This window comes from Grammomys surdaster, unplaced genomic scaffold (genome assembly GCF_004785775.1).
Source record: "Grammomys surdaster isolate TR1022 unplaced genomic scaffold, NIH_TR_1.0 125877, whole genome shotgun sequence".
Classification (NCBI taxonomy): domain Eukaryota; kingdom Metazoa; phylum Chordata; class Mammalia; order Rodentia; family Muridae; genus Grammomys; species Grammomys surdaster.
The window spans coordinates 1,365,212-1,391,966 of record NW_021620702.1 but is presented as its reverse complement, the minus strand read 5'-3'; positions in this window follow the sequence as shown (position 1 = coordinate 1,391,966).

The following is a 26,755-nucleotide window of genomic DNA, read 5'->3' as shown; positions in this document are numbered from 1 at the left end:
TTGGAAGAAGAGTGTCACTATGGACATAGGCTCAAAATATATTTACTCTCTTCCAATTTTACTACAAAGCTGATACTCAGGATAACTGAGGACAGGGGAGATGGTTCAGTGGGTAGAACACTTACCATGCTTGAGGACCAGAGCCGGGATCCCTGGGACCCACCGAGAGCTCATCTTAGTGCTCAAAAGGCAGAAACAGGAATCCATAGAAAAATCTGGCTAACTAGCCTAGCCCATCTATGAGCTCTGGGATCATCGAAGGGTCCTGTCTCAGTAACCAAAGTGGAAAGTGATGGAGACAAATACCAGATGCCTACTTCTGGTGACCACATGTGCACACACACACACATATGCACCTTCACTGCCACACATGTACATCCACACATGTTAACACGTGCATATACATACACACATTCAGAGAATATTTGAATCCCCCTTGACTCTCTCCATGTTTCTAACTTGTACCAAAACCTGCTGAAAGTCTGAACTGCTTACAAAAATCACAAATTGGTTTGATAGAGGGTTTTGTAGACACATATACACTTGACCCCAAATGGCTGATTTTCACCTATTTGTCCTGCTTTTTGTATTAGTCTTCAGTAGCTCTGAAGTTCTTTTGTTTTGTTTTCATATAAACATTTAAACACAGACCAAAGGGTCCCAGAGTCTTTGTTCATGTCTAGGGTCTATGATTACATCCCATAGTGACAGGCTCCTATGAACTCCTGGTGGCTGTCACTGAGACACTTTGTATAGTTAGATGAACTTCCTTCTAAACAGTTGTTATCTTCTTGTACAACAATACAAAGAACAATGATTAAAGTTGTAGGGTATTTGTGGTGATTTGGATATGCTTGGCCCAGGGAGTGGCACTCTTTGGAGGTGTGGCCTTGTTGGAGGAAGTGTGTCACTGTGGGGGTGGGCAATGAGACCCTCCTCCTAACCAAGTGGGAGCCATTCTTCTCCTGTCTGCCTTCAGATGAAGATGTAGAACTCTCAGCTCCTCCTGCACCATGCCTGCCTGGATGCTGCCATGCTCCCACCTTGATGATAATGGACTGAATCTCTGAACCTATAAGCCAGCTCCAATTAAATGTTGTCCTTATGAGAGTTGCTTTGGTCACAGTGTCTGTTCACAGCAGTAAAATGCTAACTAAGATAGCACTCTGAATATTTTCTAGCATTATTTGGGAGAGAGATGTTTGTTTTCTTGATGCTGGGAATCAAACATAAGACTTCACGTATGTTGGGCAGATGCCCTCATACTAAGCTTCCCCAGCCCCCAATGGTTGTTTCCTATCAGGTTGTGACTGTAAGTTACAAATGTGTTTGTGGCCAAAGAAAATTAACTAAGAAAACAGCTCTGATTTGCATGGTAGCCTGGGGAAGTTCTCTCTGTCTTGATTTTGTTTTAAAGGATATGAGGTATAAAGACAGAAGTTGAGCTGACAGTCCAGAGTCCTGGGTCAGGGCTCTGTCATTAATGCCTGTGACCTTGGTCAGGTGACTCTCCAGTCTCTTCCTCTCAGGTGTAGCCCTGTTTGCTTTCAAATTCTACATTTAAGCTTGTGCTGATCATCAGAATTTGAAGGAGAGAATAGCAATGAGAAAGCACGCTGCTTCTTTTGTAATTTGTATGCGGTTTTGTGCCGCCTGCTTGTGAGTGCAGTTGACAGGAGGTGAGATGAATGGATATTAGTGTTACCACATAAACTCTCTCGTATTTCCTGGGAACTGAAAGGTGAGGAGGGGAAGGAAATCAAAACGTCTTCTCACCTGTCACTTTAAAAGGCTGTGAATTTATTTTTAAAGTAAGAAGAAGGAAGATTTGGGACTCTGCATTCCGAAGCGGCAAGCTGGGCTGGCTCTCAGCTGAGAACGTTTGGGTTTTCAAGACAAATGGTTTTAATAAATAAGATATTCTTAAGGGCAACGGCACTGTGATCCTAAGTAACTGATTCAGAGTGCTGCCGTGGATGAAGTTCTCCAGTTTGTCTGTATGAAAATGAAGAGCCATTCCCTAAGCGAGCTGGTTCTTGTGTTATTATTCATGGCAGGCTCACAGAATGATGTGCAGGGGAATGAGCAGGCCCAGCATCTGCCTCCCAGGGTGCCGATGACAGTCTGCTCCCCATCCCCAGTTCCCTCACATCCTACTGACATGTCTCCTACTGACACGTCTCACTCTTCCTTTCATTCTCCCTTAGGGTTACAAAATCAATTTGTTGCTGATATCCTTGGAAATCCCTCTCTGCTTCTTAACTTTTGGAATTACAATTGTATCGTTTTCCTGACCAAGGATCCTTGTCTCTGTGGGGCCCCTTTTAGTCTGTGTTTCTCACGGCTCCTGAAGGTAGCTTCCTTGGGTGTTATCTGTAAATAAAACAATCGTAAATAATATCAAGTCTCCCCCTCTTCTAATTTACATAACACAAGTTAAGGAATGCAATACATATCATTTAAATAGCTAAATGGGACTTGGTGGATAAAGTGCTCGCTCTGGAAACATGGGGACCAGAGTCCAAATACCCAGGTAACACATAACACAAGCATGCAGTCCACCTGCAATCCCAGCACTCAAAGGGCAGAGACAAAGGATCTCCGGAATAAACTTGACCAACTAGAATAGCCAAACAGGGGAGTTCTGAGGTCAACCAAAAGGCCATGCCTCAATCTTCATAAAAGTGGGGTACAATGGAAGAACAGACTCAACATTAACCTCTGGCCTAAGCACAGATGTATATCTATACACACATGTACCTACATAGGACTACATGCACATAGACACATATACAAGTGCAAAATAATCATGAAATAAGCATATAATGCGTGCTTAAATATGTATGTATATTTTTTTTACTTTTTTTTCCATGTTCATTGTTTACACGCATAAGACAGCCATGAAAATCCTTAGCCTGGAAATAGAAGACTTAAGCAGTAGATTTACTGGAAGTCTAACATCAGCTGCACACACCCTGTGGACTCTGTAATTATTACAGTCATGCAAAAAATATGAGTGCATCGGCTTTATGAAAAAACACAAAGGAATGAGAGGAGGTGTCACCCCAGCAGAGAAATAAAACCTCAACACAGGATGGCAAACTTTCTGCCACTAACATAAAATTTAAATCCTATACTTCATTTCCAAGTTGTCATTCTTCTAGCTTGGATCTTGTCTCCCCACCAAGGAAACAAAATGTCATCCCGTTTAGCATCTTGTCAAACTTAAGAGTGCCTAAATCAAATTTTCCTTGATAGGAACTTAGCAAATATCTACAGCTAGGAAATAAGAACCCTGCCTTAAACAAGTGCCAGGGAAATAAGGCTTTCCTTCAGGACGAACTGTAATGACTTCCAGTTTGAAGCTTTCCGGTTTGACGCTTTCTGGTTTGATGCTTTCTCTTCCCTGTGGCCTGTAACAGTTCTTCAGTGAGTGAACACATCAGTTATCATTTTGATAAAGTCCTGTATGTTTATAATTCTTCAAAGGGCTTCTTTCTTAGAAAAAAATGTATACAAATATTTTTGAAGCCTTGTTCTAAGAAATTCTTGCCAGGCATGGTACCCCAGGCTGCTGTTGCCAGCTCTCAAAAGGCTGGGGCTAAAAAAAAAAAAAAAAACTCAAGTCCAATACCATCCTGACCTACATAGTAAACTCAAGGCTCAGCTGAACTATCTAGCTAGAGACTCAACAACGAAAAGGGAAAGATTATCAATAAAAAAGAAAGAAATTCCAGTTGTGGTTTTACACACTGTAAAATACTCTTTTAAAGTTCCACTCAGAATGTCAGAAGTCACTTGTGTCTACAATGAGAGTTGTATGGCATAGTGACTGAGAGGGAGGGGTGGAGCCAGCAGTGGTGTGGGCTCTCGAGCAGCACAAATGGGTCACAGCATTCACTGAAGAAAAAGCCAGAGCCAAGAAACAGACCCTGGGTGAGCTCCTGATAAAATGGAAATTCAAACACCCTTGGAGGGATTCCCCCAAGGACGGCCTTGGTGGTGGATGGGATAAGACCATGTTAAAATGAAGGGATATTGGAAGTATTGTGAAAAATTAACAACCCTCAGCTCCCTCAGGAGCTGCCTCACCATAGCCTCAGCTGCCTGCCCTTTACTCCCTTGGAGACGTCTGCAGACCACAGAGTCCTTCACAGGTATCGAACTGTTCACAAGACCAGAACCGTGGTATTAGCAGTGAAGAGGCATAACCTCTGGGTTATGGTTGGCCAGAACCGTGGTATTAGCAGTGAACAGACATATTTTCCTCTGGGTTCTGGCTGACCTCTTTTATAGGCATATATGTCTTTAGGGGAGATCAGACATCCTGAATGCAGAGCAGTATGTAATAAACTATGTGTCTTTTTAAGCAATGAATAAATTAAGCAAACAGATATAATGAAACTTCAATTTCTCTCTCTCTCTCTCTCTCTCTCTCTCTCTCTCCCTCCCTCCCTCTCAAAAAAAAAAAAATCCCAGCTTCCTTTCATTGTATTTATTTGCCAGGGAGCCCGCAGAGTCTTTGTGTAAGCAGTTTCTGGTGTTGAGATTTAAAAATAAAATAGGGCTCACTTTTGAGCGCTCTTGTCCTCTCAAGGATAGAGCTGTAGCTCAAACATCCATCCGGAGTCTGGAGAGCTCACGAAGGCCTTTTCACTTCTCCGAGAGCACACGTGCCCAGACAGCCTTCCCTGATAACACTGGATCTGTGAGCAATTTCTCTGACACCAAATTTATCACAGAAAAAAAAAATCATCATTAGGAGAATGACTCTCTAAAGCTGTCTTTACTCTCCAGCAATTAGGCAAGGTAAGATTTATGAATCAAAGCTAAGGAATCTGTGACATATGACCTATTGCACCTCTGACCTCTAGTAGCCCAGAAATACACAAACAATATTGATGCTAACCTAGGAAGTGCTCACTGTTTTATGCACTGATTTTCTTTTTAGTCGTCACTAGAATAACATCCCTACATTTAAGAGCTCCGCTGTGTAACTTTCCAGGAGAGTTAGCTAACACATCTGAATGCCGTTCTCAAGAAAAGAAAAGGCGACTTGTCTGAAACCATTCCTGATAACATCCATTTTAAAAATGAGTTCAACATGACCAGTTGATTTTCCCATATATTTCTTGTTGTTGTTTTCTAAATCGAACTTATCCATCAACAACTTAACTTCACCTTAAACTTCATCTTAACTTCACATTAACTTTCTGTGTATTTATTGTATATATCTCACTTACGAGAATTTTATTTTTGTAGAAAACACCAGCTCAAACATTTATTTGCTGTAGCACACTAGAATTTGGCATAATCCTCCTGAGATTGAAACAGGAGAGGGACTATAGCAAGAATCTTTCTCATACCCAAAAGTACGGCAATAGACCCAACTGAAGAAAAATGTAGTGAGCAGAATTCGAGCTGAACCCATTCAGAAACAGTTGCAGCTCCCTGCACAGACCATGTGGTGGTGCAGAGGAAATAACTACTCAGGAGGAAGAGCCTAAATCCTAGGATTTGACTGGAACAGACTCCCTGACATCACAGTGTCTTTGCACAAGCCCACCAAGAGTCAACCTATTTCATCTCAGACCTTAAGCAAAAGTTACCCTAAAACAAAGAAGACAAAATAAAACTCCCAAAAAGCAGGACCAGAACAGGGCACATACATAGAAAAGGTAGGAGAGTGAACCTCTCAACTCAGGATATGAAGAGAGGAGAGTAAACTCGCCAGCAAGTATCCAAGACGCCCAGCAAGTGGATCCCTGCGTGATAAAATTCCTGTGAACATAATACCGCACCCACAGTGGGAAGGAAATGAAACTTGAAATACCATGAAAGATTCAGTTCTGGATGCTGGAAATCAAGTTGCTGTGTATAAAACAGAAGCAGAAGGCTGAAGTGATTGATAGCTCTGTCAGTGAAGTCCTTGCTGCGCAACCGTGAGAAATTCAGCTTGCATCCCCGGCACCCTCATGCAAAGCTGAGTATAGAAGCCTGTCTGCCTGGAATCCCGGCACGGGAGAGCGAAAGAGCCTTACTGGGGTTCCTATTGCTGTGATAAAGAACACAGACAACTTAGAGAGTAAAGGGTTTATTCGTCTCATACATCTCAACCACAGTCCATCACTGAGGGATGCCAAGGCAGGAACTTAAGCACGGCAGGAACCTGGAGGCAGGCACTGAAGCAGAGGCCATGGAGGGGTGCCGCTTACTGGCTTGCTCTCTGTGGCTTGCTTAGCTTGCTTTTTTTATTTTTTTTTTTTTATACACCGGGAACACCTACCTGCTCAGGGGCAGCTCTTCCCACAATGGTCTGGAACCTCTGAAATTGATCCCTAATTGACTGCCTACATGCCAATCTGATGGAGGCATTTTTGTCAATTAAGGATTCTTCTCAGATTACTCCAGCTTGTGTCAAGGTGATGAAAAACAAACAAACAGAAATCAGGAGGATCCCTAGTGCTCACTGGACAGCCAGCCTACCTTAGAGGGCACATTCTAGTTTATTGAAAGACCCCTTCTTAAAATCAAAAGTAGAGAAAAATACACCTGGTATCAACCTCTGGCTTCCAAATGCATATTACACACAAATACATGAATGAATGAATGAATGAATGAATGAATGAATGAATGAATGAATGAATGAATGTGAAATAAATAAAAAAGCAATCAAGGAGATGCATGTCTGCCATCCCAGCACTTCTAGCAAGAGGATTGTGCATTGAAGACTAGCCTGGGAAGACACCGACTCAAGAAACAGTCACAAACAGACAAACACACAAACAAAACTTTTCAAAATTTCCAATACCGTCTGCCAGGGGTGCAGGTGTTCATGCACTAGCTAGAGTTATCAGGGCTTTAATAGAGTGGACTTCTGTCATCACTGTTTCACCAGCATTAACTGGTAATCTTCTTTAAGATACAATATACTCTATTCTGTTTGATGATGGTTATTTATGTCCACATGTGTGTCTGTGTGTGCACGGCACACATGTATATGTAATTGAGGCGGCCAGAAGAAGACAGTGGGGTCCCTGAAGCTAGAGTTACAGTCCATCATGAGCTGACCAGCATAGACAGGCATTGAAGACTGAACTCGGGTCCTCCTGCAAGAGAAGCATGCGTTCGTATCTCCTGGGATGTCTGTCCCATCCTGGTGATTTCATTGTGTTCATGTGTTGCTCTCCAGGAATCACTAGTAATATTTTTATTACTAATAAAAATACTTTGGTATTCTAGTCACTCGTCATGATGAAAAGAAAATGTTCTTGTCTACACTGAGCAGGGCCCAGCTCGTTTTAGGTATAAGTTTTTCAGTTCACAGACCATAACAACACAGAAGACGTCGGTTCCTTCTGTGTGTGAGAGTGTATTACACACAAAAACACACACTCTCCCTTATAAGGAGAAACACTACTGGACATGCCTATCAATTAAAAGAGAGGAGTATTTTACTGACAATAGGAAGCATCTGCATCAGTTGTCATAGTTAAGATGAAGTGGGATCAATTGACAAGCTGAAGGCCTCTAAGGGTTATGAGGATCATTTTAGTTCATGAATAACTCATGAATAGGAGATATCGTAGGTATCTGAGAGCAAGTAATCCCAGGACTCAGATAGGCTATTCAAAAACTTCTACCACTGGAGAGTTCCATCTGCCACTGGCAACTGAGAAGGAGCCAGAGCATTCCACTGTTTATTGATCACTTCTGCTTTGAGTTCCCAAGGAGGCTCTGAATGGCTGTCAACTTAGGCCATGCTTTCCTAATCTCTTCTTATAAGGTTCTCCTTTTCTTTTGGATGGGTGCCAGCAGTCTTATTGGAAGAATGATTAATTATATGGATCTTTTTTCATAACTACAGTCTTAATGCTGCTGCTACCTGCCTTAGCTTTGAGCTTTTCACAAAAGTACCAACACGAAAGTTATTAGAAGTCTTCTTCAGAAGTTAAAATTCGCCATACGAATGATACCCAGAGGGAACAGCCTAAATTCAATATTAATAAAAAATGCTAACCCTTCAGAGACACATTTTTTATGTGACTTCCATGAATCCGTTAATCAAGGATGTTGAAGAAAAGTGTGTACCACAAGATGGTCTGGTTTCAAAATTCAAAGATCCATAATAGGTATTTTTTTGAGCAGTGAGACTATGCATAACCTTTCAAACTTAGAAACCCAACAGAGGGATTCTGGAATTTCTATAAAGGAGGGCCTCTGGCAGAGATCTGGTAGACTGGGATACCAGATGCTTTTTAATGCTACTCTCCATGGCGATCATATTGTTTCTTCCTTAGGTTATATGTTCAGAGGATAGAAAATGAGAAAGACAAGGTCTCATGATAGTTAGAGGAAATTCAAAACTCTCTTCCCTGGGTACTTTCAAGGAACACTGGAGCATTCTCCTCTAAAAGCTGTGTGCAAATTTACTGTCCACCTCACTCTACATATGAGCTTCAGGGATACCCAACCTTCACAGATGCTATGTAGGGCATGGCCCACGCGCATGGTTAGGGGTAGTGTCAGAGTCAAAGCAAAGCAACTTGATTTGAACCAAGATCCCAGTGACTGCCGTCCGCTCGCTGTTGGATGTTTTCTCAGTTCTAGTAATTTCCCACAGCGAAGCTTCCTGAGGTGCAGTTGAATTTTAACACACAGAAGACGCAGTGACCATCTCTGTCACCGTTTCTTCGTGGGTAGGAGAGAAATTTACAGCATTATTCTCATTGAACGGTTGTGAGGATTAAACGGATGCTTGACAAATAAGCACAATATAAAAGCCAGTGTTTCCATACATAATGGAGGAGGTGTGAGCCAGGGAGTTCATATTCTCGACAAACAACCTCATATAGGTCAGGATGCCGCGCTGGAAGGATTTTTATTGTGATCTAATAGTTCTTCAGATCAATAATTTCAAAGAGGTTACCACCAAGGAACTGCCTAGAACAGAGAGGCTAAAGTCCCTTGCTTACTCTGGAATGCTGAGAAGACAAATAAAGGAGCTCATATCTATTCCATGAAGCTCATATACAACAGAAGTCTCTCTCCTTCAACGAGGTGGATAGGACCAGTGGATTTCCCTGGTTTCAATTTATCTCCGTGTCCTATACACTTCCGCACATACAAGCATGACTGGTCCATCTGACGTGGCAGGCAATTTAACATCCATTGATAAAAAGTAGGTTCTCCCAAGGAAAGGCATATCTCAGACAAAGAGTCATGAATAAAGTATTACATCTGTGACCATAACATGAGGGAGCAATCGAGGAGAACCAGGTGGATACAAATCCAAGATCCAGAAGGAGTGGCTAGACACTCGGAGTGGCTAGACACTCAGAGTGGATAGATGGGATTTCCTTTTTGAAGAGGAAACAAATTAAAGTTCAGGCACAGAGGGAAAAGGAGCCTTGCAGGGGCAGAGGACAAGCTCTGCAGTTTGGAAGGAGCCGTGGCCCCAATGGTCTGAGTGTCTAAGACGTGTATTCAGATATTGGTGATTCCTAGAAGAGTGTAGATCTGGGAGAGAGAAAAGTGTTGTCTGGATAGATCAGAACACTTCACAGGCTACACAGGAAAGCAGTCCTGTGCATACCCTGGTGCATGTATGCTCAAACATCTCACTAACAAGCAAAACAACGCTTGCGGGTTAATGACTAGAAATAGCTTTTAATCTTTCCTATTGCACCTGGAAACAATTTTCAAAATGTCTATCCTCTCAAACATCATGCTTTTATTTATTCTAAATTATACCTTTGGGTTTTTCTTTTCCTTTTAGCAAACATATGAGCTTAATTTTTTTCCTCTGTTTTGATTTTCATCGTAGATTATTTTATATTTATCAAAACTATTAAAGGAAAGTGGGGTGGCTTGTTACATTGATAGCTCTGGCAGTTTCCCACAACCAAACCTGAATCATGATTGAATTGCGATACACAGAAAGAACTGTAGTTTAATCTCCACAATCCTCCAGATATGCTCTCTGTCCCCTGAGAGCTAATCCTATCAGTTGATCAGGACTGCCCATTAGGTTTTTTTTTTTTTAACAATGACTGAGAAGAGGTATAAAACCAAAGTTCTGGCTTTTGATTTTCAAATCTACTCATAAGATAGTAAGCCATCCCTCAAAGTGGAAAGCACAGTGCAACTACTCAGGCTCATTCGTAATCTCTCCAGTCATGTGGATAAAAAAACATAAAAAGTCACCACCTATCTGCTTTGGAGAATGTACATCCTGTTATTTGTACAATATCATGCAGGTAGCTAAGCTCTTTTTCTCATGATTCCCCAAGGAAAGTCAAGAAGGCAGTCTCTTTCAAGAAAAAAAGAAGGCTGCAGAGATGACTCGGCAGTTAAGTGTGCTTGGTGCTCTTCCAGAGGACTGGAATTTAGTGCCTAATGCCCAAGTTGTGCAGCTCACAACTGTCTGTAACTCCAGCTCCAGTAGATGTGACACCCACTTCTGACCTATGTATGCACTCACACACAGACACAAACAGAAAAAATGAAAGTGTATAGATTGTGGGCATGTGACTATGCAGTCCGTGTGGACAAGGTCTTCAGCAAGAGCTTCTGCTTAGCAATCACACCATTCGCCCTAGCCCAGATGCTCACTCATGCAAACTCTCACACTCAAGTGTCATATTTGCAAATAACAACTACGGTAGATAGAGCTAGGTGTTCCTTACAATTATTCTGAGTATTCTGAGTCTCTGCAGTATTCCAAATCTCGCCAATATGCACACAGAAATCGAATTACAGGAAGAATACTGAAGATATGGGACCAGTCTCTAGCAACAGAGCCAGACTTTGCAAGAAATACGCGCTGGACTTAGAAAGCAAAAGAGAACACAGGTAGGAGAGAAAACCCAAACACATCAGCAGAAACTGGAGAGGTTTACCATACCTGGGTACTCCCAGATAGATGGATCGTGTACTTATTAGCATATCAGTCATTGGAAGTGAGGGCCTTCATTAACAAACCTTCATCCATGAATGCACTGATCTATGGCTCTTGTCTGATTTCTCACAATATCTCATGAGAATTAAATGTGGGTGGTTTTTTTTTTCTGAGAACCCCCACCATGATCTCAAAGGATGGAAGCCTCCTCAGCCTTTTCTTTCAACTAGACTGTATTAAATTGTTGAAATTCACTCAGTATCATCTTCGGAAAGAAAGCTTTGCTTATTAGAAAGACGTTACTTTTAGAGCATTTTGGGCTTGTCATTAGAAAACTGTACAGAAAGAATACAATTCCTCCATCCCCACACACTTCTTTTATTGTGGAAATCTGGTTCTTGTTCCTTTATTTTACCCTCTCTTATCCTCCCCCATTCCTCCTTTGCTAGTCTCCCCTCCCCAGCATAGTAGCAGTTCGAGGACACCATAAAACCCATAATGCACGATTGTGTCTGTCAGGGTGGGCTCCGGAACTAGGCTACCTGGACTTGAATTCCAGCTCTGCTTAGAGCCACCATGATATCTGGCTCCCGTTGTCCGGTTTTTACACTGCTAAAGGAGGATGAAGAAACTAGCCAACCCGTGGAGTATTCAGCACCCAGCACACGGTAAAGGTAGCAGGCATCAATTTAATTAAATCAAATAGTAGTGAAGATACTCACTACTTATTTTCTTACTTGTTCTTAAATGCTCACCCCACCTCCCAGGCACCAAACTCCAGTGATAGAGAAACAATAAAAGCCCACAGCTAGCAATGGCTGAGAATTCATGTCAGGCTGAACCTGAGTGTTCAGTTAAGCTTGTATGCAAAGATGCGGAGGGAACTGTGAACCACTGCGGGTACACAGCAGCAGCTCGCATGCGCATGGGGTGGCGCATGCGTACAGAGTGGCGCGTGTGTACGGGGTAGGGGGGTGGCAGAGTAGTTATTAACCGTGTTGTACCTCACCCCAAACCTCAGTTTTTTGCCTTTCTTTCCTCATACTTGGGACTTGAGCATTTTCTGAAAGCAGAAGCATTGCCAGTAAGTGAATGTTTGCAGAGACCTGGTGTGAATACCAGCCGTTGGCAATATCTAAAGCCTGACATTCGGAGATGAGGAGACACTGCTAGGACGCAAACGGAGGTTCGAACATTGGAAAGTTCTCACAGGCAACTCCGTCTGAAGAAATTCTAACAAGAGCAGTAGGAGGCCAGAGACCTACATCCTAACCAGGGAGGGCACATGCGTGCTCAAGGTTAGCAAGAATAGAGTAGAGGGTAGAAGTAGACAGACGTGAAGCAGAATGAGCCATCTGTTGGATAATAGGTGCGTTGGGATTTAGTTATTGTTTTCTTCTGCCTTTATCCTTGAAAGTCTTCATTTAAAAAGAAGGCCAGCTAGTCTTGTCCGGTAAGTTCTTGACACGTGAGTGTGAGGTTCTACTTACATTTCGTCCATCCCTGAACTTTTGGTCACCAGGAAAATTTCCCGATAGAGTGAAACTCAGTAAATGGGTGTTGACTGAACGCGTCAGTCAGGTATTCAATGTCAGAAATGTCTGACAATTAGACCGGAGGAGAGAAATGCCTGCACACAGATGGGCAACCACACGTGCATGCATGTGTGCATAGACATGCTGGACCTGGAGGGTCCCCTCGTGTGGCTCCCGCTATTGCACAGAGGATTCTGCACTCCTGATCCTCAGTAGATGGTAGACGGGACAGAGACAGTTATAAGAACAGACTCCAGGAGAGAAATTCCCTAGTAGGGCTTCTGATTACGAGGCTGAGAGGAGATTGGAATTTGGAATTGGCTCAGTGCCCAGTCCTATATTTTGTTCATTAGACTTTCCTTCCTCTATTGAACACTGGCCAGCCCCTCTATCGATTGCCTCCCTCATCCCTTCAGGCTTCGTTTGGAGACAAGACGCATAATTCGGAGGCAGGAGAACAGGCTGGCCAGTGAGTCTTCAGTATTGATTGAAATTTGAAAATTGTGGAAGAAAATGGATCTACCTTAGGACATTTATGAAACAGCTACCACGAAAGCAACTCACTGAACATTTGTGGATGTTTTTAAACACAGGGGGAATTTAAATATGAGGACCTGTTTGCACTAACCGGAGTTTATTACAGGTTTGTGATTTTCTGACGTACTCATGTGCCTTGGGACCAGGGTTGATTCTGATGTCTAATTTATATCTCTGTTCTTTTATACTGAAGGTGGCGATAATAATGTATTTCTCCATAAAAGTTAGCAAAAGGAGAAAACCCACAAAGCAATAGTTCAATAGAGAGAGCATTAGTTTCTAGCTAAGTGGAGGCCAGAGACATACCAAGCATTGTTCCTCAGGTGCCATCTTTCTAGATGATATAGGATCTTTCACTGGCCTGGAAATCACCAACTTGGATAACTTGACAGTCCAGCAAGCCTTGGGGATGTGCCTGTCTCTGCCTCTTTAATGCTGGGATAGCTAGCATGTGCCACCATACCTGGCTTTTTTTTTTTTCTTTAATGTTTTCTGCGGATTAAAGTTGGGTTATTGTGTTTCCAAGAGAGGCACTTTGAAATTTAGGGGTTGCTTTAATCTGCAATCTGTTGCTAACAGTGCTGATTTAAGACGTGACGAAGAATAAGATGAAAAGTTCCTGTCTTAGTTACCAGTGCTGTGATAAAATACCCCAAGAAACGCACCTCAACTGGGGAAGCATATTGGGGCTCACACTTTAGGAGTAATGCTGGGGCAGTCATGCCTTTAGGAGCTGGTCACATTGTCAACAGTCAGGAGACAGAGATGAGTGTTAGCTCTCAGCTTGCTTTCTTCTTCCTGCTCATCCGGGAACTCAGGCCACGGAAGGGTGCCACCGGCAATTAAAGAGGGTCTTCCCCTTCAGTTAACCCAACTGGAAAATCCCTCACTGGTGTACCCAGACTCTAAAAGTATGCCCTTTTATCTGCTATCAGGCTGATGATCAATATTAAAAACCACAGAACTTTATTATTTTATGCTAAAAATAAAACTAGTAAAGACACTTTTAACTAAACACGTACCCCCACCCAAAAGAGACAGCAAGTGATGTTTTACTTCACCGCACCACCATGCTAGTATCTGACTCATTTCAAAGGAAAACCCCATGAGTCCATACCTTGTTATCACTGATTACCCATGAAAACGTTCCGTTGCCAACGCTGACCATCCTTCCCTGGTTACCAGAGTAAGTGGGAAGAACCCCGTTCCCACTGAAGGCACCAGCAGAGAGCTATGTTGACCCGCCTGTGGCACCGGAACGCCAAGCTCGAGCTCGGACTGCCCCGCTTCCGTAGGCGCCTCTTTGTGGACTCCCTCATCAGTCCACGCACCAAGGGCCCACTTTAAATTCTGAGTGATTTCACTCGGATAATTAGTTGAGTGTGGAAACTCTACACTCAAATAAGGTCACTTTCCGCTCTAGCCTGTGACACCTTTAGAGGTCGCTCAGAACAACTGTGACCCAAGTTTGGACCTAGTCGCCACTAGCTAACTGAAGTAATCGGCCAATGAGGAAAATTAATACAAACCGGTGCAGAAATACATATAGTGCAGTCTTTTCCTTGTTATGTGGTTTGTGATAAAGATAAGAAAAATAAGAGTACTCACTGGAGGCCAAATGGAGGATAGTGTGAAGTACTTAAACTCTCATCCCCTGTGCCGGGCCACGCTTCCCTGCCAGGTAACCCTGCACCAAGGGCCCCAGCTTTCCATGATCCTCAGAGCCATCTTGACTTAGAAGAGAAAGCTCTTTAACATGCACGCCATAGGCAAAGTCCCCTCTCCACTTGGTTATACAGGAAGTCGGAGTCGTTCACACCCGGGAGACATGTGGGGCCATTAGAAGAGATTCATGCTCAACTCTAGAAATGCCTTTGGTGTTTGACATAAACCATCAGGGTGAAAAAAAAAAAATCTCTGTCTCTTGTGTTATCGCCAACAAAAAAAAAATTATCACTTTAATAAAGCCCAAACCCAGAGGCATAAAATGAAAAATCTAGACTATGAATTTGATTTCATAAAAATTAAAGATTTTGTTAAACAAGAGATGTCACGGGAAAAGTTAACAGAGACATTCGTGATGGATTTGGAAAAGACACTGGTGATGCCTTAAACCAGTGAGGGAGGACTCACACAATTAACAAGAAAAGGGCGAAGACATCGACATGAACAGACAAGGATAATGGCCAATTCTTAACAAGATGCAATGCTAAAAGAAACCTTAATTAACACATGAGTTTAAAATGCATAAATTATGGCAGTAGTAGGTTATTATTTTATATTAATGGCTTGGGCGGGAAGAAGAGAACAGATATTGTCACAGAGGCAGGAATACAGGAACTTAGACACCCTCATCTTTGTGGATGGGAAGACACTGGACAGCATTCTGGAGAATTGGCTGATGTTGCTTAAATTAAATATGTATGTTCTATACTTCTCCCTTACAAAAATAAATCCTAGGCAAGTATATCCCATTAAATGAGAGGAACACTAAGATGTTTTCTAATACATTTGGGAACAGGATATCAAAGAATAACCCAGGTGGTGGTCATTGAAGAATAAATAGATCAATTGCTTTTATCTATGGTTATTGCATTCCAAGGTCCCCATGTGTCCCGAGACTCTGGTGTGTGGTGATTGTAAACTGGTTGGGATTTGGAATCAAACTAGGAGGCACCCTTTTGGGCAGAAGATTAGCTGGTGCTGAAGGGCCCACTCTGAACGTATGTGGTATCATTCTGTGGCCTGTAGGTGATGCTGGGGGAGTCACCCTGAACATATGTGGACCATTCCACAGCATGAGGTCCTAGACTAAATAAAAAGGAGGTGAGTTGAGACCCAGAATCCATCTGTCTGCTTCTTGGTTGAGAACACAGTGTAACAACCCTCTGTGTAATGCTCCTGCCTCTACTTCTGCCAGAGTCACTTCTGCCCCAGCTGCAAGGTTCAGGTCCTAAGACCACCTGTCTTAGTCAGGGTTTCTATTCCTGCACAAAACATCTGACCAAGAAGGAGGTTGGGAAGGAAAGGATTTATTCGGCTCATACTTCCACATTGCTGTTCATCACCAGAGGAAGTCAGGACAGTGTTGTGGATAGCCCCGGTCTTGTATTTTGATACTAATTCCCCTTTCCTGTGAAGGGCTGCAGAGGAGGTGTGAGTCATTACACAGGTGATTTCTAGTGAACCTTCTGCCCATCTTAATTTGTAAAATAAAGGCTGGAGCCAGTGATTGGGCAGAAGAAGGGGAGGTGGAGAAATAACAGCTGGGGAGAGAAGAGAAAGAGGGAGGATGACTGGAGGAAGGCAATGGAGGAGGAAGACAGAGATGACAGAGATGACGAGGACTGGAGAGAGAAGAGAGAGAGGATGACTGGGGAGAAGAGAGGAGAGAGAAGACGATGGAGGATGATGGAAGAGGACAACTGGGAAGCAGGAGGTAGAAGGACAGACGCAGGGTCTGGACAAGTTATAAGGGTCTCATAACTTGTAGTTATGAACAGAGTAGTGTAGGGTTATCTGCCCAATCTAGGCTTACAGAATATATTCATAATTGCTGAGCTGTGTTTTCATTGACCGGTCCTGATTGGGTTGGAGATTTAAATATCTCCCACTACAGGACAGGAATTCATACAGGGCAGGAACCTGGAGTCAGAAGCTGATGCAGAGTGTCGGTGGCGTGTACTCGCCAGCGAGATAACACAGACACCAAAGTTCTTCAGCAGATCTTTATTACGATGTTATAGAGGAAAGACCCGCTGGAAAAAGGCCGGCTGGTGGAAAACGGCTGGGAGAAAAGGCCCCGAGCCCCGAGAAGGTCCTGGTTAAATGCCCCCTGGAGTGATGTGTACATATCTGGTTGGTTAATTGCCCATAAAATCCTATATGCCCCGGGATGGGCTGTGACTTCGCGTGCTTTTCCCTCACACAAAGACAGTAAATTACAGAACTTGTGAGAGCATTGGATTGCCAGCGCTGTCTCTGCTTTCCACGGCTCTCTACAGCAGAGGACATGGAGGGGTGCTACTTACTGTCTTGTTTCCCTGGCTTGCTTTCTTATAGAACCCAGGACTACAAGCCCAGAGATGAAATCACCCACAATGTGCCCTCCTACACTTGATCACTAACTGAGAAAATGCCTTTACAGCTGTATCTCATGGCAGCATTTCCCCAAGGGAGGCTCCTTTCTCTGTGATAGCTCCAACTTGTGTCAAGTTGACACACAAAACTAGCCAGTATACCACCTGTTGATGTTCAAGCAAGTGGCCCCGAATAGCTGGAGCCATCTTTATTTAAGGATTCCAATCCTGATCGCCTGAGTCGTGACATCACTGGTTATTTTATTAACAGAAAATAACCATCATTATAAAAAGCCCCCAATAGTTTCCCTTCCTCCTTCTCCCCTGCTGCTGGGTCAATCACCCTCTGACCTTATCTTGCACTACAAAGCACAATTACAGAAAGCCAAAAACAACTGTGTAGCCAGGCAAGTCCTGTAGGCATGAGCACATGCCCAGCAGATGCGGTTACATTGTTATGCATGATGAGAGATTAAACATTTGTGAGTATAAGTCCAGTCATCAAATAGAACCCCTGCCCTGTCATAATACTTTTTAAATTGCAGACAGAGACCTGTTCATTGTACCAAGCAACCATTCCTGATATGCACCTATCAATTCCTGACATCATCTTTCTAAGAACCATTTTTGAGTCTATTGATCAGACATAGCTTCCCTATTTTCTAAGTCTCTGCTAATCAGATATAGCCTCCCATTTTGAGTCTCTGTCGATCAGACCTGTCTTCCTCAGAACAGTTATGGACTCACCAACTCACCGCTCTCCACAACTGCCACAGGCTTACTCAGTGTGACTGTAGCTGTTTCTCTTAAGATGTGATTACAAACGTCCCAAATTTCACAGGATTAATGGTTTCATCCAGAGGATCGATAGAGGCAAAAAGAGGAGAGGAGGGTTTTACCCCTCGAAAGAGTATTGAGAAAAACATAGAATCATCCACCGGGCTTTCAGCCTGCATGATCCTAGCCTTGCCCTTGGACCAACAAAGCGAAACTCAATATTGCTGTAAATATAAACAGCATAGCGAGAGCAAGGAGAATTTGTAGTACACACGATCTAGGTAATAAGCCTAGAAGCCACCGAATTCACCACAGGCCCTTGCCAAGTGGGGAGGGGTCTCCATGGGCTTCACCACAGCAGAGTTCTGACAGGGAAGCCCTCACACGCTGTTCCTGCAGATGTTGCATAGCCACCAACCACGCTTCCATAGCTGCTCTGACCACTGTCCCTTCCTTGTCATGATGTACCCTCAAATAACAAGCCAGGATAAGCGTCTCCCTTAAGTTGTTCCTGTGAGCTATATTGTCACAATTATGAGAAAAATAATCAATGTATGTGGATAATAGCAACCCATTTATCCTTGTGCCTTAGGCTATTGAAATAAACAAATTAACAGCTATTTAAGGGCAAAGACTGCAGTGCGGTTATAATTGGTTAGGGAGACGGCTAATTAAGGAGTGGCTCGGTAAACAGTATGGACACACTAAACAAATGGGGCAAGGGACCATATGGGATGGTGTGAGATTTCTCCATGCTACGACACACAGTTTAAAACTTTTGGCTTACCAAGAAAATTTTCCACCTAATATTTTCAGATGTCTGTAGATTAGAGTTACCTGACATCATTAAAAATCAAAGCCACAAGCATAGGGAGATTACTGTGTACTCTATGATGGACTAGGAAGCAATTAAAAGTAATTGGATTGGATATTCACTCAGTTCTACGGTGGCTCACGGTGCTCAGAGTAAACGTTAAATAAGAGGGAGACCTGTAACATAGCGTGATGTAATTAAAAATAAATATGTGTGACGTTAATAACTCACATTTTACAAAATGTGGAAGCAAAGGAATCACATCAAACATAAACCTAATTTCTTACGGAATGGTAAGGAAAGGGTTAGGGATGCCAGAAATATTTAAAAGTTCCTTTTTCTAGCTGTGTGGTGGTGCGTGCCTTTAATCCTAGAAGTCAGAAGACTGAAGCAAGATGATCTCTGAGTTTGAGCCCAGCCTGGTCTACAAGGCTATACAAAGTCTATACAAGCCAAGGCTATACAAAGAAACATTGTCTAAAAACAAATCCAAATAAATAAATAAAAGCTTTTTATTCTAATAGGAGACATAAGGAGAACTTTGTGTTTGTTAACTTGGAAAATTACATATTTGAAGTTTTTGTTTATGGTTTGGTTTGATTTGGTTTGGTTTGATGAGTATTTTGTTTGTTAGTTCAAGACAGGGTCTCAGCATTTAGTCCTGGCCAGCTTAGAACTCACTGAGTAGACCAAACTAGCCTTAAACTCATAGAAATCAATCTGCCTCTGTCTCCAGGGTGCCAAGATTACAGATTCAGACCCTACATGCAATTATAGACCTGGAATTTCCATAAGGCATTTTGAAAATCGGGTCAGAGAGTGAAAGAAGAGTAGTTATGTTCTTTTAATTCCAGCACTCAGATTATTAGTTCAAAGGCATCTGGGGAGTTTTGCCATCCCTGGTGCTTCTGAAAATCAAAGTCAAAAGATCCATTTCCCACCACGTGTTTATTTATTCAACAATTCTGGGGCACCTGTTATGTGCACACCACTTTTCAGGACAGTATGTGGGCTACTCCTTTATAGGCGCCCAGTCTGTGGAGCTGTACACAGAGAAACACAAACGTTGCCCGACCCCCTTGTCTACTGTGCCTGTATAACAGCCTGGGCCCTGAAACCTGTGCTCAAAGTAGGCCTGCTCCTTACATTGACCACAAAGCTACAGGAGCAGCTTCCCTTCATTTTGGTCCCAAAAGGACCTCAGCATTTTATGTCTCCTAAGGGTCTCTGAGAAAGACTCTGGTAACCTCCCCATTTCTTGAACCACTGGGACCAGGACGGTCCCACCCACAGCTGAAGAAAAGCATGGATGTAGACCTCAGAGAGAATAGACCAACCCACTCTTCCTCTTTCTAGAAACTCACTGAGAAAAACAGTTTGGAGAAGAGAGGTGCGTGTGTGTGTGTGTGTGTGTGTGTGTGTGTGTGTGTGTGTGTGTGTGAAGCAGGAGGGACAAAAAAGCCTGTCTCTCCCTTTTCTGGCATCCAAGCATCCCCTGGTCACAGAGAACTGTGAAGAGGAATGAAACCAGGAGAGTATTACCACCTCCAAGACTGCCAAGTCTGTGGATAAACTCCTGCTTGCTTAACAGTTTGCTAAAGTTCTAACTCAGGAAGGAAATTGGATTCACTGTGTAAGTCTTGGGGAGCTTCGCTCAGTCAGCCTATTTAATGGAGCTCATTACCTGTTGTTCAGGTCTATGTAGGATACCTCTTCTCATCAAGGAACAGAAATTGACTGCAATAATTAGAATTGAGAGCCGAGTTAAGAAATGTAGACGTACGCTCAAAGTGAAATATCTTATTGTGCTGGTCAGTGGTATATGAATTATTCAACGGGCAAAAATGAGTATCATATAAGCTAGCAACAAGAAAAAAAACCTATATATAAGATTAATTTCAGATATGGATACTTTAATCCAAACTCAAAACTTTTCCTAACTTCCTCAACAAAAATAATTAGTTCTCTATAAGAATCCTATCCTTTATAAATTATGTTTTGTGTGTTTCCCAAGATTTCCAATTATACGTGTTTTATGGTCTCAGGTAGGAAATTAAAGGATTTAGGCATGGATGCAGCTCCCTTGTCTTTTTCTAGTTCCAAGTTATAACTTTGGAAGAAAAAGGTATCGACTGAAAATGAGGAGCTGACCTTGAAAGAGAGACAAAGATGAGAGTCCGACCTTCTGTGGCTGACCGACAAGATGGAGGGTCTCAAGGTCAGATTCTTCAGCAACCTCCATTCTGGGAGGGCAGGAAGAGAGAACAGAGGCATGGAGAAAGAGCTGGGCAACGAGGGTCTGGGAGAGTGTATCACACCCCGCACCAAGGCATTTCACAGACCGAGTGGTCAGAGGCTGTGGAGAGGCATCAGGGAATGAAAAATAAGAAACCCTACTGCAGGTAGCAGTTTGGTGCCACTTCTTTAAGAAATCAACCTCTGCAAAGTGCAAGGGCTAAAGGGACAGAGGTGACAGACAAGCAGAGGAAGGACCTGGCCATTTGTGATTGCTGCTGCTGTCACGTCAACTCTCAGGAGGAAGGAAGAGGACAGTGACAATGATAACCATCAGTCCCCAGACACTTGCCCCTGGACAGTAACTCTGCTCTTCTGTGATTATCATGTGCATATTAATCCAGCCAATATTGATACAGAACCCCGGCCTTTCTTCCCTGGACGAGTCCTAATTATTTCAAGTGTCTTCTTTGCCTCTTCCCACATTCGACATGGGTTCAATGTGTAAATCCAAATTAAATCAACTCAAATGACTTCAATTTTATTTACATAGCTTCCAAAATTCTCCCAAGCTCCCTGTGCTCTGGCCTCTTTTCTCCAGTTCCAACCTCTTTTGCTCCCAAAGTTCTTGCCTCATTGGCTTTGTCGTGCTTCCCTGAAGAGAACACATTCAGTCCATCAGGAAAGGCATGAGAAAAGATGGTCTAGGGAGTTGACATGAAGCTTACAATCCAGAAGAGCGATATGATGATACAATTTTGTGACATCCCCTTACCCAATACAGTACTGAAATATGACGCATAAGCTCATAGCTTTGGGTATTTTTGACTGAAATCCTGGCTCTACTTTTTATCATGTAAGGTTCATAAGCTACTTAACCCATCTAAACCTCATTCACAAAATAAATCAAGTAATAGAACTCTATTGAGATAGAGGAAGTATCTTTTATGTTGTTGATAATAGTAAGAGAGTGTTGAATAAAGAGATTTGTGCATACTCTTTGTTGTAAAAGATTACCCTGGAGTTGGGGCAGAGAGGCAGGTAGATCTCTGTGAGTATGTAGCCAGCCTGGTTTACATAGGAAGACTTTGACTCAAAACAAAAAAGAAACAAAGAAACATTACTTTGTTACAAGAGTAATAGGAAGAGATAGCAAATCGGTAGCCACACAAGCGTGAAAACAAGAGTTCTCTGCTCTGCAGCCACATAAACGCAAGAAGGGTATCACAGTAGCCTACCTGTAATCTCAGCAGCCAGGCAGAAACAGGGAATTCCTCTAGCAAGGTGGCTAGCCAGACTATTTGAATTGGTGAGCTCTGTGTTCAAGTGAGAGAACCTACATTGACATCTAAGGTAGAAAGAAATGGTGGGAAGCATCCTAAACCAACTTCTGACCTACACACACACACACACACACACACACAAAATATACACATACATACAAACATATACATACATACATACATACATACACACAAATACATATACACAATATACACATATATTTATACAAACATATATATACATACACACATACACGCACATATACACATATATATACACATATGCACATACATGCACACACATACACATATATGCACAAACATACATACATACACATTTGCACATACATGCACACACATACACATGCACATATACATACACACAAATACATGTGTATACACATATACATACAATATATACATACATACATATAAACATATATATACATACATACACACATACATGCACATGTACACACATACATACACATACATACATACATGCACACACATATGCACATATACATACACACACATATACATACACATACATGCACACACATACACACACACATACATACACACAAATACATACACACATATACAAACAAATATATACATACACACATACATGCATATACATGCATACACACACACATACGCACATACATACACACACATATACACACATACATACATACACATACATACACATACATGCACACACATACACACATACTTACACATACACACATACATGCACACACATACACACAGTATACACATACTAAAAAAATTACTATTACAATGTTTACCATAAATATTGCACACAATTCTAGGTTGTATGCTAATTGCTGGTGAAAAGCATTGTCACCATGAAGCTATACCATTTTGAAGGGGCATTCAGTCTATTTTCTGTTATGATCATAAACACTCAAGTCTGTGAATCTTATAAAGAGAGAGAATTTACTCATCTCATAGATTTCAAGGCTGAAAGTGTAAGGTCAGAAGGTCCTTGATCAGGATCTTGTCTAGACTTCCGGTTACAGGTGCATGATCAGACAGAAGACAGTGGCAAATAGAGGCCTGAGTTTTCTCTTTCTGTCATGACTTTCCTAAACATTAGTCCCTTCTGAGGGTGCTGCCTCTGTGCCCTGGTCACCTGCTGCTGTTTTAATATTACTACACCAGAGGACAGAGAATCAAGCTTCTAACAACTAAACCTTTGGGGGAGAGACTCAAGTCATATCTATGACATAGCAGAAAGGATGTATTTATTAAATATTATTTTAAGTAGAAAAGCAAATTCATGATCAGTTTTCTGATAAAAGAAGGGATCACAATATTCACTGATATGAAAAAAATACTAAGTTTAATGTTTTTTATTTAATTGATTAGGTTTTTGTCATTATTTAGAAGAATTTTTTTTTCCTTTTTTTTTTGAGACAGGGTCTCACTATATAGCCAAGTCTGGTCTTGAACTTGCTATGTCATCAAGGCTGTCCTCGTTTTTTGTGGCAGTCTCCCTGCTTCAGCCTCCTAAATGCTATAATTGTGGTCATTCTCCACCATGCTTGGCTGAATTTGTTTTTATTCATAAGAAACTTGCTTAATTTTCAAAGGATAAAAATTGATCGGGAAAGTTTCTTGATAGTTGAGGCTCATCCGTTCCACAGAAAGTAGTGTGGGGCAGCCACACAGCACAGGGATGGCCGGGAAGAGTTCACTCAGGGAGCCTACAGTCTAAAAGGGACAATGAAGGAGAACACAGCTAAAGCACTATGATAAGCTGAAGGAAGTCTTTGTCCAGTGAGTGGGTGATTGGCATGAAGGACATGTGACAGAAACTGGCTAACCCGATACACACGCATGCGTGGTCCATATAAAACCGAAATCTTCCCTGACTAGCATACACCACGATCACCTGACACTGACCTTCAGCAGACAATACAGTCACCCACGACTGCTCTGTGAAGGCCAGCCTGTGAGCAAGAAAATCTGCGGTTGTTTTTTAACACTAAGTGAGAAACACGGGACAGAAGAATATCTGCACGATGGTGCCACTCAATGAAACAGAAATGTTCTGAGCATGATAAAAAACGAACAAACAATGACAACAACAAAACAACCAAACAGAAACACAGGTAGAAGAAGGTAGTGTGAGCTCCGACTATGACATTTTAATCTATATGTATGATAAGAAACAGCATATCTGAATTTCCATGTTACGCACAACGTGGATGAATAGGGAGGCTAATTGCGCTCCAATGAAGAGTCCACGGACCAGAGAGAAAGCAGGTGCCCGGAGACAAGAAGGACCAAAGGAAAAGAAGAGGGACTGTCAAGGAAAGGGCCCCAGGCCTTGAAAGACTTCATAGCATTTAAGAATACCACCAGCGGAGCCCAACCTTGTGAAGGGCAGCTTTCTAGCTAATATCTATACGTCGGAACTGATGGAACCCCATTAAATTGCTCTGTTTTTGAAGGTGTGTTCACATGCCTTTAAGTCTAGCCGTTCCCTCCCTCCTGGTGTAAATCAAAATCAGCTTTTATTTTATTAAAGGCAGAATCCTACAATTACAGCTGCAGCTATCCAAGGCTGTCAGAATCCTGCTGGCAGAAGCACAGACTCACAAAGAATAATGACAGGGAAGGGTATTTAAAAAGAAAACTTAGAATGTTCTGCTCTGGATGCAAAGTTGTTTTGTCTTGTTCACATTGGCCTTGGCAAGGGTCCAGGAAAGACAGGGTGGCTTTTTCTTTTACAGATTCCTCTGGATGGCAGTCACTAACTGGTCTACCTGCTGGCTAAAGGCAAGTCCCAAGGGGATGTTCTTGAAGTCGGTTTGAATAAACTGAGAGCTTCACGTTTTGCAACATTTTATGAGTTCAATGCAATTGAGGGGAAAGCCCTAAGATGTGATCTTCCTATAAAACAAAAGAATACATTCCTATCTCAACCATGATATAGCTTCCTAACTCAGTCTTACCACGACTGGAAAAAAGTCAGTTTTCACAGTGTTTTGATATGTGTCTGGGTCAGTTCTGTAGTTACAAATGGAATCAAAGTTCTAGAAACATTCACATACACATACACACACATACACACACACACATACACATATTCACACACATTCACACACACATTCATACACACACATTCATACGCACATATGCACATACACACACATACCCACATACACACACATACACACATTCATACACACATACACACAAACACACACACATAGACAAGCACATACACACAGTTACACACACATTCACACACACCATATGCTCTCTCATTTTTCATCCCTCTCAGGCTGAATCCCCATTAGCTACAGCTCTGTTCTCTTTCATTGGTTGGATCACGGTACCATAGAGCCTAAAAATAGGGCCTAGATTCTGACATTTTAAAAGGAAGTAGTTAGCGGTACTAGAAGATAACAGCTCCCTCCTTCCTAAAGTTCTTCTCACACTAGCCGGAGAACATGTCTAAGGCACCCTGTTCTTTACTCCCACCCATCTATAAAGAACAAGCTGCTGGCTTAGGGCCACACCTTTAATCACCATTACATCACGTTTCATTCCTGTGGTAGCTGCCAGTACAAGGCATTGGCAATCCTTACATTTTATATACAGGACTCTTGAAAGACAGAGGGTTTAGGAGACACAGCGAGGGACCACGTAACCAGTAGTCATTTCTAAAGGAGGCCCCAGATCATCCAAACAATTGTACAGGCCTCCCTCAGTCAGAGATGGCCATGTCAAACCCCAGCAAAGCAAGTCCTTTTTTCATAAGGTAGGCTAATTTGTTATTTTCTAAGGAGAAATCATCTCTCCTGTGAGCTAAGCCACACCCCATACTGAGATAAGGAACTGGTAAAAAGTTTTCCAGAAAGGAGACAGAGAGTAAATGTTTTAGTTTATACAAGCTATCCCATCTCTGTGTCTCCAGCTCCAACAGTGGGCTGGAAACCCCAGTTCCAAGCCAAGAACTTAGTCATTGTCCATGTAAGATTTCCTGTGTGGCAGCTGTGGGGGTGCCTCACCTGAGTTGCCCTGCAAGGGACCCTGCTAGGAGGATTTCCCTAGCTGTTCCAGTTTGAGCCCACTAAAGGAAGGATTTACACCAACACAGTTTTTTGAGGGCTGTTCTCAGCCAATAACTGGGTGTAGTAGGGGTATTGGTGATGGCCATTCCTGCCCTACCTTGAACCAGCCTAAAAAATGCCAGTGAACTATTTTCTGCACAGAACCAGATAATAAATACTTGACTTTTTGGCCATTAAATACAGACTTTTCTAACCATCTAAATATAGGTACTTTTCTGGTAGCTTCAGTCCCACCAGTTCAGCATAAGAGCGGCCACACAAGCACAGACAATAAGTGAGTGAATGGATGTGACTGCATCACCACAAGACATTATTCACAATAGCAGGTGTCACCCTGCATCTGTCCTGTGGGCCATAGCTTGACAAGCCTGTTTTATACGCCTTAAGTATGATGGACTTAACCTAGGGTCTCATGCTGGCTGTGCTCAAAGAGTCTCAGATTATGCTGTTTTCTGTGTTTCTCTCTCTCTCTCTCTCTCT